This window comes from Carlito syrichta, unplaced genomic scaffold, assembly GCF_000164805.1.
Source record: "Carlito syrichta isolate Samal-C Ts95f unplaced genomic scaffold, Tarsius_syrichta-2.0.1 Scaffold315630, whole genome shotgun sequence".
NCBI lineage: Eukaryota > Metazoa > Chordata > Mammalia > Primates > Tarsiidae > Carlito > Carlito syrichta.
The window spans coordinates 12,089-21,552 of record NW_007259726.1 but is presented as its reverse complement, the minus strand read 5'-3'; positions in this window follow the sequence as shown (position 1 = coordinate 21,552).

Genomic DNA, 9,464 nt, shown 5'->3' with positions numbered 1-9,464 from the left:
CATTTTTCTATATTTTCTTTGTCATAAGCTGTTTTCATGTTCAGACTTAAATACCCACAAAAAATACATAAAGTATTTATACAGGTACTATCAAGACAAACACACAATATACTAGCTAAACTCATTTTCTCTTGCATGGAGAACAATATAGGCTACTTGCCTAAAATGATTGGTTCCTTGTCAAACTAATACTTTTCTCCTAAAAAGAAAAAGATGAAATAAAAAAAAATAGGACTGTTTGTGAACAGAATGTATATCCTATGTATGTTGTACATGCCTATTTTTCATTTTATATAAAATAAGTTAAAGAATAGTACTTGAAAATGATTATAACTAGACTTTGTATAGATTGGAAACATTATAAAAACAACTCTATTGATTTTTTAAAATTGCAAGAGTAGGACAATCAAAGGAAGTATAATGAATTTAGGAAAAACAGCACATAATTATTGAAGGTCTTAGAGAAATTCTCTTAAAACAAAAGAGAATAGTATCAACAACAGTTAAAAATGTTGATTGTAATCTACAGACTGCTATAACTATAAAGGAATTTAGATTTTCTTCAAAATAGATAAAAAATTTTTGTTCTTTACATGATTAATCAGATAATCAGAGACTGGTGATTAAAATAAGGTTTTGCTTAAACTAATATATCTGTGGCAATTGTATGTGAAAATATAAAGAAAAAATCTGGTTCTGGTAGTATATAACAACTATATATTTTTCTTAGTAACTAGTACAATTAAATAGATGACTACAACGTGATGAAACTCTATAAGGGCTGGTGGTTTTACTTTCAATTTTTTTTTAATTAAGACACCAACACACACATTAGCTTAGACCTACAAGGGGCAGGATCATGAATATCACTATCTCCCTCTGCTATATCTTGTCCCACTGGAAATTCTTCAGTAGTAAGTAACACATACGGAGCTGTCCTCTTCTATGATAACAATGCCTTTTTGTGGAATACCTCTTTTAGGACCTGTTAGCAAGGCTGTTTTAAAGTTTATTTTTTTAGAGAAGTAGAAGGACTATAGTGCAAATATTTGTAAAAATATAGTACAGTAAATACAGAAACCATTAACATAGTCACATACAATCACCATCAAGTATTACGCAGTGCATGCACTTGTATGTTCAGTAATTGCATGTGACTGACTGTGCAGTAGATGTTTATATCAGCATCACTACAAACATGTGAATAATATTTGTGTTACAACCTCCCAACATCTATGATGTCACTAGGCAATAGATATATTTCTGCTCCAATGTAAGCTTACACTGTCATGGATGCGGTCTGATGTTGTGTCACATGTTTCATTTGTCTGTGGTTTAAAGATGTGTTTTTATGATGTCTTCCATTCATAGTTTCTAATAATAAATCTTCAGTTATTCAAATCCTTGGTTTTTCACATACACTGTGTTGAAAAGCGGCATGTATATTTCTTCTCTATCTTGGATATTCACCAGGTTACAAAATTATGTGTAGCTATAGCTTTGGGTTTATGTAGTTTAAGATTTTCTTCTTGAATTTCTAAACAGAAAACTTCACCTAATATTTGAAATATTATTTCCTTAAGTTATTTTTCCTCCATCAGTCTCTTCCCTGTTCAGGACTCCAATGGAATGCCTGTTAGACTCTTCCTTCAGCTCTTTAAATTGGTGTTGACTTTGTTCAACATATTGCTTCTTTCTTCCAGATTGGATAATTTTTAAGATTCTGACCTCAATTAAAGTTTTCTAGTGTTCCTTTTATTGCACATTTAAAAAAATATTGTATTCTTTTATTTCTAACATTTCTAATTATCTATCACCCACACGTTGAAGCTGATAGATGAGTTTTCAACCCTCCTTCTCTTCTGACCCTCCCCTTTCTGAGTCTGCAGTGTCCAAATTACCATTCCTTATTCCTTTGCTGACTTTTATCTTAGCTCCCATTAATGAGTGATACCATGCAGAAATTAGTTTTAAATTTCCATTTCTGCATTATTTATCTTAGGATGATGGTCTCTACTTCTATCCAGGATGCCGAAAAAGCATTATTTCATCTTTTTTATGGCTGAACAATATTCCATGGTGAGATTAAATTGATGATAAGTAGACAGAAGGAGGAGGGAGATGAGAAGGAATAGAAGGAGCTAAAGAAACTGTTCATGAACCACAAAACCCCTGGAAAATATGTGTCAAAATCTGCAACCAAGAATCTGGCTTAAAGTAGATTATGAAAGGAGAAATATATGAGAGAATCAGTTGCTGAATATGTTATAAAGTGATTGGTGTGGACAAATATCTATGGTTTCATTCCCAAGTATCTGGCTTAAAGTAGATTATCAAGGGAGAAATATATGAGAGAATTAGTTGCTGAATATGTTATGAAGTGATTGTTGTGGACAAATATCTATGATTTCATTCCCAAACACTATAAGAAGGACCATTCGTGTAAATTGAACTATTGAATAACAGTCTGGTTTCCAAAGCAGTAAAACAAAAGGCACTGTCTAACAGAACATATCATTAAAAAGTATCAAGTAAGAAGAAACAAATACAAAATAGTACAAAAGATTTTTATGGTACTTACTCATTTTCATGCCAATTGCTGAATTTAATCTTCACATCAATAACATGAGATGGGTAGAATTTTACCATTGGAAATTACCACATTTAAAATCCTTAGTGACTGATTGCTCAAGGAATAACATGACGGTAATTTATTGTTTTAGAAGTCTCCATATGATCATGTGTTTTCTGAGTTCCTGTAGAAAATCTGGGTCCAACACTAGTTCCAGCTGATTATTTTTTCGTACACAATCAAGAGATTATTCCTTATAAACTCTCCTCAAATTATACCAAGGAACTATAGTAGAATGCCATCACTTGAAGCCATTTCTAATCTTGGAGATGTTAGAAAGGACTTATAATATGTCTTCTCTTTTCAAACAGAATTTGGGTCTGGGCAAAATGGTTTTAACAAATTTCACCCTTGTTTGGAAAGGAAGTCCAAATTTTCTCTGACATATGATTAAATAAATATTATGAGCAGAAGGCTAAAAACAACTGTGTTGTGTGTTAATTATGGCAATGCAATTTTTAAATAGATTTCTTAAAAGTAAAAACATAGACAAATATATTTACTGATCTCTGACTCTTGGTTCTGACACTTGGTTTTGCATGCCATTTCCCTGATACACAATCTCAGTCCAAGAGAGAAAAGAAGGCAATGAAATAACCCAAAGGAACAAGATGAAAGTCTTGGATAGGATCTTCCAAAATCCTGTGTCATGCTGAATCTTCCATTCCTGGGAAAATAACACATGGTTTCTTGGTCCTGACAACCAGGAGTCAGTGTTTCCTCTCTTGGGCATAAAAATATGGAGATTTCTATTTAGTTGCAGGCAAGTGTGGACCTAGCTGGCATGCTCACAATGACACTGTGTTGATCATATTTTCATCCAGTAAATTTTTCCATTATCAACTTGTAGATAAATGATGGATTTTCTTTCAACTCATATTCCAGGAAGGCCAAAGAAACTGGCTTCTTATCCATATGGAATAATATACTATTACTGTGCAGGTATCTTTTCTTTCAGGATAGACAAAAATTGATGTAGAATATGATCTTATATATTCTTATCCTTCAAAGTAGGCAAAAAAACAAAACAAACAAACAAACAAAAAAAAACCCTGGGCAGCAAAGTTGAATGAGAACATGTGCTCTTGAATCACATTGCCAGGGTTCAAAGCCTGACTTTGCTACTACCACATGGATAATCTGAGGAAAGTTCTAAAGTTTAAGAGATTTTACCCAATTTGTAAAAAGAAATGAAGAGACCCCACCTATTGCAAAGGGATGTCACAGGGGCAGCATCCAGTCGGTTCCCACAACCCCATCACCTCCAGGGAACCGTTCCCAGTTGGGCAAGTGTCACTGCCACCAGGGCAGCCAGGGTGATGGGAGAGGTCCTGGACGAGCATGGCAGAACCTGGGTTGCTCTGGGGCTAAGCTTTGAGCAGGCTCCGTCCCTGTGACCCGGAGGACAGGCCAAGACGCACAGCCACTGAGTGCCCCAGCCGAGCAGTTGCCACTCATCCCATCAGAGTGGCCCACCTGGTGCCCATCACCTGAAAGCAGAGCAGGAAGTCCCTGGGGCTGGAAAACCACCTGCGCTGGTGGTTCAACTGTAGGGCCCACGTGTCTTCCCTGGTGCCCCTTCTTGGTCACGAGCCCCATCGAAACGTCACAGGCGCGGAGCTAGCCCATGTATGTGTGACTGAGAGAGGAGTTGGCCGCTAAGGAGTCTTGTCTCCATGGATTAACTTTTCTCGGACCGCAGGCCACAGAACCCGCTCTCAAGGGGCAATTTTCTTTCCCAGTGGGTTTTGGGGTTCTGCTGGCAGCCTCTGTGGTGTGGACTCCCACTCGTCCCCTTGTTCCGCCATGTTCCCCCGCCTAGCCAGGGTCAGGACGTGCTTCTGAGTCTGACCCTCGCCAGGGTCCTGCATACAGGCTGCTCATCCCACATTTGGGTTTTGTGTCTCTACATCACCCGGAAGGAACAGAGTCTTCTTCACACGCCACAGGCTTCGCTCTGCGAACTCTACCACCTGAAAGCTGGGTTCAGTCCCCAAAGATGGAAACCATGCTGTCTGCTGGGAACTTGCTGATGGATGCACACTTGAATTCTGCAGGATTGCTCCTCTCAGCACAAGTATACCCTCCTGCCTTTCCACCTGAGCAGGTGGTCAGTCCTAGGAAACTGACACCATCCAGGTTCCCCAAGGAGATCAAGGGAGAGCCCATGGTGAGCTTCAAAAGGTGACAAAACTGTAGGAACAAGTTTACACCAAAGGGCAGAACGACAAGAAGAGAGTCCATCCTAGCAAGGAGGAAGTGTCATTGACATCCAGGCCTCTCGAGACCCAGGAGTAACTGTGTTCCCTGGGAGGCAGTCCTGGGCTTCTGGAGGGAACTCTTCCCTGCCCATACTCAAAAAAGAACTTGAGAGAAAAGGCCCAGGTGTCCCCGCTGAGCTCCTCCTGGGGAGAACATTGGATCCCAGGCACACATCTCTGCTGGCGAAGTCCTGCCTTTTGGGACAGATGCAACCATGTTCCTGGACCAGGCCCCAGGTTTCTCCTGGCAGCTGGAGAAGTCCAAGAAAATGCTGAAGTGTCCAGCTCTCCAGGCTGGCTGATGTTTCTGATTCTGGAAAGGGAGATGCAGGGCACAAAACCATGAGTTATTCCAACACAAGCTCTTCCCCACCCAAAGCTGCCAGTCATAGGCCCAGCTGTGGACAAGGTTGATTCCACTGCTACTGCTGGTCACCCCCACTGCAACTATTGTAGAACAGATGTAGCTGTCTCCACAAATCGTTCCCGCAAATACAGTGTTTCTGCATGGGTTTTCAGAATGATCTAGCCTTCTTGGGGAAGAACAGTGGGTGTAAAAGAAATAGCATAATCTGGAGGATAAGGTGGAGGCTTTGAAGGATAAAACAGAAACCATGGCAAATGGCAGTGCCACCCAATATGTCTCTTTTCTTTCCGCACTTGCTGAAAAGATGGCAGACTCTCTGCCTCTGGTCACCTGCACTTTCCAGTCACAGCTCCTCATAGCACTACTGACTTGGCCCACCTGGCTGCCAGCTTTCCTGTCCTACCTGTCCCTCTGCTCTTAGCCCCATGCCCTCCTAATCCAAGTGGCACTGCTAGCAGAGGGACAGGCAGGATAGGAGAGCCAGCTGCCAGGTATGCCAGTTCAGTGGTGCTAGGAGGAGCTGACCTGAAAAAGTGCAAGTGACCAGAGGCAGGGAGTCTGTGGTCTTTCCTGTAGGTGAGGTGAAGAGTAAAAAGACAGATTGGGTGGCTCTGCCATGGTTTCGGTTTTATGCTCCAAAGCCTCCATCCTATCCTTCAAGCATTTGCTATTTTTTATATCCAATGTTCTTCCTCAAGTAGCCTAGCTCTTTCTGAAGTGATGCAGGGACACTGAGTTTGTAGAGGCAGCTCACCTCTGTCTCACAACAGTTGCAGTGGAGGTGGCAGCAGCAGTAGCAGTGGATTCGACCTTGTCCTAGGTAGGGCTTATGCTCTGGGTGGGGAAGAGCTCTTGGTGGTATATTTGACAACTTGTTGCCATATAGCTCCTCCTTCAGCATCAGCAGCATCAGCAAGCTTGGAGATCTGCACACTCCAGCATTATCTTGGCGGACTTCTCTATGTGAGGAGAAGCCTGGGGCTGGGTGGGGGAACATGGTAGCATCTGTCCCAAGTACAGAGCTGTGTTCTGGGGATAGGTATGCTCTTTTCAGAAAGAGTTCATCAGGACACCTGGGACTTCTCACTCAAGTTCTTTTTGAGTATGAGTAAGGGAGGTTTCCCCTCAGAAGCTCAAACTGCCCTCCAAGAAAGAGAGATACCCCTGAGTCCCTAGGAGCCTAGATGTCAATGGCACTCCTTCTTGCTAGGGTGGGCCCTCTCCTTGATCTTCTTGGAGAGCCTGGATGGTGTCAGTTTCTTATGACAGACAACCTGCTCAGGGGTAGAAGGCAGGAGGGTATACCTATGGCTGAAAGGAAGGATCCTTGTGGAGGTCAAGTGTCCATCCATCAGCAAGTTCACAGCAGACAGTGTGAGTTTCTTCTACCAGACTTGACCCCAGGATTAAGCTGGTAGGGTCCCCAGAGAGGAGCCTGTGGCCTGCAAGAGGGGACACGTCTCCTTTGGAGTGATGTAGAGTCCAGGTGGTTGAGGTACATGACCCAGTTGTAGATTGAGCAGCCTGTAAGCAGGACCAGGGTGAGGGACAGATGCAGATGCCGCGAGGTAGCCCTTGCTAGGTGGGGGAGCCTAGAGGAACAGGGGAACTGGTGGCAGTCAGTGCTGAGTACAATGCTGGTGGGACCCAAAAACCAATTGACTAAGAAAATTTCCCATTGAGAGCATGCTGTATAGCTTGGGATCACAAGAAAGAGTAAACCACCGAGAAAAGAATTCTTAGCAACCAACTCCTCTCTCAGCCACCCACTAGCCACTCCTGCGCTTGTGACTTGTCAATGGGGCTCGTGTCAGAGATAGGGTGCCAGGGTCCTGCCAAGTACCAAGAAGAGGAGACAACAGGTACTGCATATGGTCCCACCACCTGCCAACACAGGTGGACATTCTAGTCCTGGGGACTTCCTGCTGCTGCTGGAGGAGATGGGCACCAGAGAGGCCACTCTGTGGGGATAAGTGGGGAATGCCCAGTCTGGGCATGCAGAGGCTGTGTGTCCTGGTCTGTCCTCTGGGCAACAGGACCTGGAACCCAGGTCCTATCAGGCTTCACAAAGACCTCTCCCATCTCAGTGTCTATCCTGGTCCAAGGGTCATGAGCCCAGCTGCAAAGGGTTTTGAGGAGTTGACCCAGTTGTGTGAGCTGACTGGATGCTACCCCCTATGACATCTCTTACCAGTAGGTGGAGCTTCTTGGTTTCATTTTTAAAATTGTTTAAAAATCATTTAAGCTTTAGAATGTTCCTCAGGTGATCTATGTGGTGGAGGTCCAACCAGGCTGTGAACCTTGGCAATGCAATTCCAGAGCACCTGCTTTGGCTGGTGGGCCTCTTTGTCATGTACACTCATGTGCTGTTTTATTTTATCTTTTTCTGTAGTCCTTCATACTTAGTACTGTGGCTTATCTATGATAAGCTCATGCGTGCCTAGGAGGAGGTTTTTACTTCATCACCTAAGATGCCAATGGCCAGCATTATGCTAGAGTCACCTCAGAAAATACGGGGCAGGGTCTCCCAATTGTCACAATAGCATCACACCACATTTCTCTCTCATTCAACATTGCAACCCAAGTTTTTTGTTTGTTTGTTTGTTTTGTTTTGTCTGCTTTCAAGGGTGTAAATATATAAGAACATACTCTAGATGAATTTTAGTCTATCTTGAAAAAAATTATCCTGTATAATATTCCACTTGTATAGGAAGCCAGTTTCCTTAGTCTTCCTGGAATATGTCTAGAAAGCAAATAATATTTGAAAGTTAATAGAGAAGCAATGTATTGGGTGAAAATATGATCAACACACTGCAATCATTGTGAGCATACCAGCTAGGTCTACTCTTCCCTACACCTTATTGCCAACTAAATATCATTCTCAACATTTTTATGACCAAGAGAGGAAACACTGACTCCTGGGTGCCAGGAGTAAGAAAACATGTATTATTTTTTAGGCATTGGAAGCTTCAACATGATGAAAGTGATTTTGAGAATCCCATACATGACTTCATCCAGTTTAAATCTTGTTTCTTTGGGTTGTTTCACTGTCTTCTTTTCTCTCTTGGGAAGAGGTTGTGTACCAGACAAATGGCATGCAAAACCAAGAGTCAGAAACCAGAAGTCAGAGATCAGCAAGAATTTTTTTCATGTTTTTTACTTTTAAAAGAACTGTTTAAAAATTACATTGATATAATTAACATACTACACAATTTTCTTAGCCTTCTGCTCATAATATTTCTATAACATGGCCGAGAACATTTGGAGATCATCTTCACCAAGGCTGAAGTTGTTAAGACACAAAATGGTATTGCTAAGATTAAAGTTCTGTTTGAAAAGAGGATAAATATTATAAGCCCTTTTTACCAAATGCGGGAGCAGAAATGACTTCACATGATGGCATTTAGCTATAGTTCCTTGATATCATTTGAGGAGAGTTCAGTAAGGAGTAATTTCTTGAGTTTGTGTGTTTGAAAAGATAACAAAATGGGGCAAATATTGAACCCACATTTTCCATAGGAACTCAGAAAACACATGATCATCTGTTATACTTAAAATAAAATAAAAAAAACTACAGTCATGATCTTCCTTGAGCTATCAAGTCACTAGGGATTTTGGATATGGTAATTTCTAATGGGTGAATTATACCTATCCCATGTTGTTAACTGGAAGATTAAATTAGCAAGAAAATGTTTAAATGATATAAAAATATTTTCTGTTATTTTGTGGATTTTGTGTAAATTTATGATTTCTTTATCATGTTGTTCATGTGAGACAGTGTCTTTTGTTTTACTGATTTGAAACCAGACTATTGTTCAATAGTTCAGTGGAAATTAATGGTTTTTTTGTGATTTTTGGAATGAAGTGGTAGACATTTCTCAACAACTATCAATTTTCAACATATTAAGCAAGTAATTCTATCATGTATTTCTCCTTTGAGTTTTGCTGAAAGCCTACTTTCAGTCATATGCTTGACTTCCGATTTTAGCAAATATTCTCTAGATCCCTTTTTAAAAATTTTTTGTATTAAAGATATGGGGTAGCTTCAGGGCTAGATATACAAATGTTCATTATGCAGGTACTCTTGTTGAAAAGGTATGCTCCCCCTTCTGTGGCTCCCACTACTGCCAATCCCTTTCTTATAGTATTATGATCATTGTTTAAGTTCCACTTATTTGTGAGAATATGTGGTACTTAATTCTTT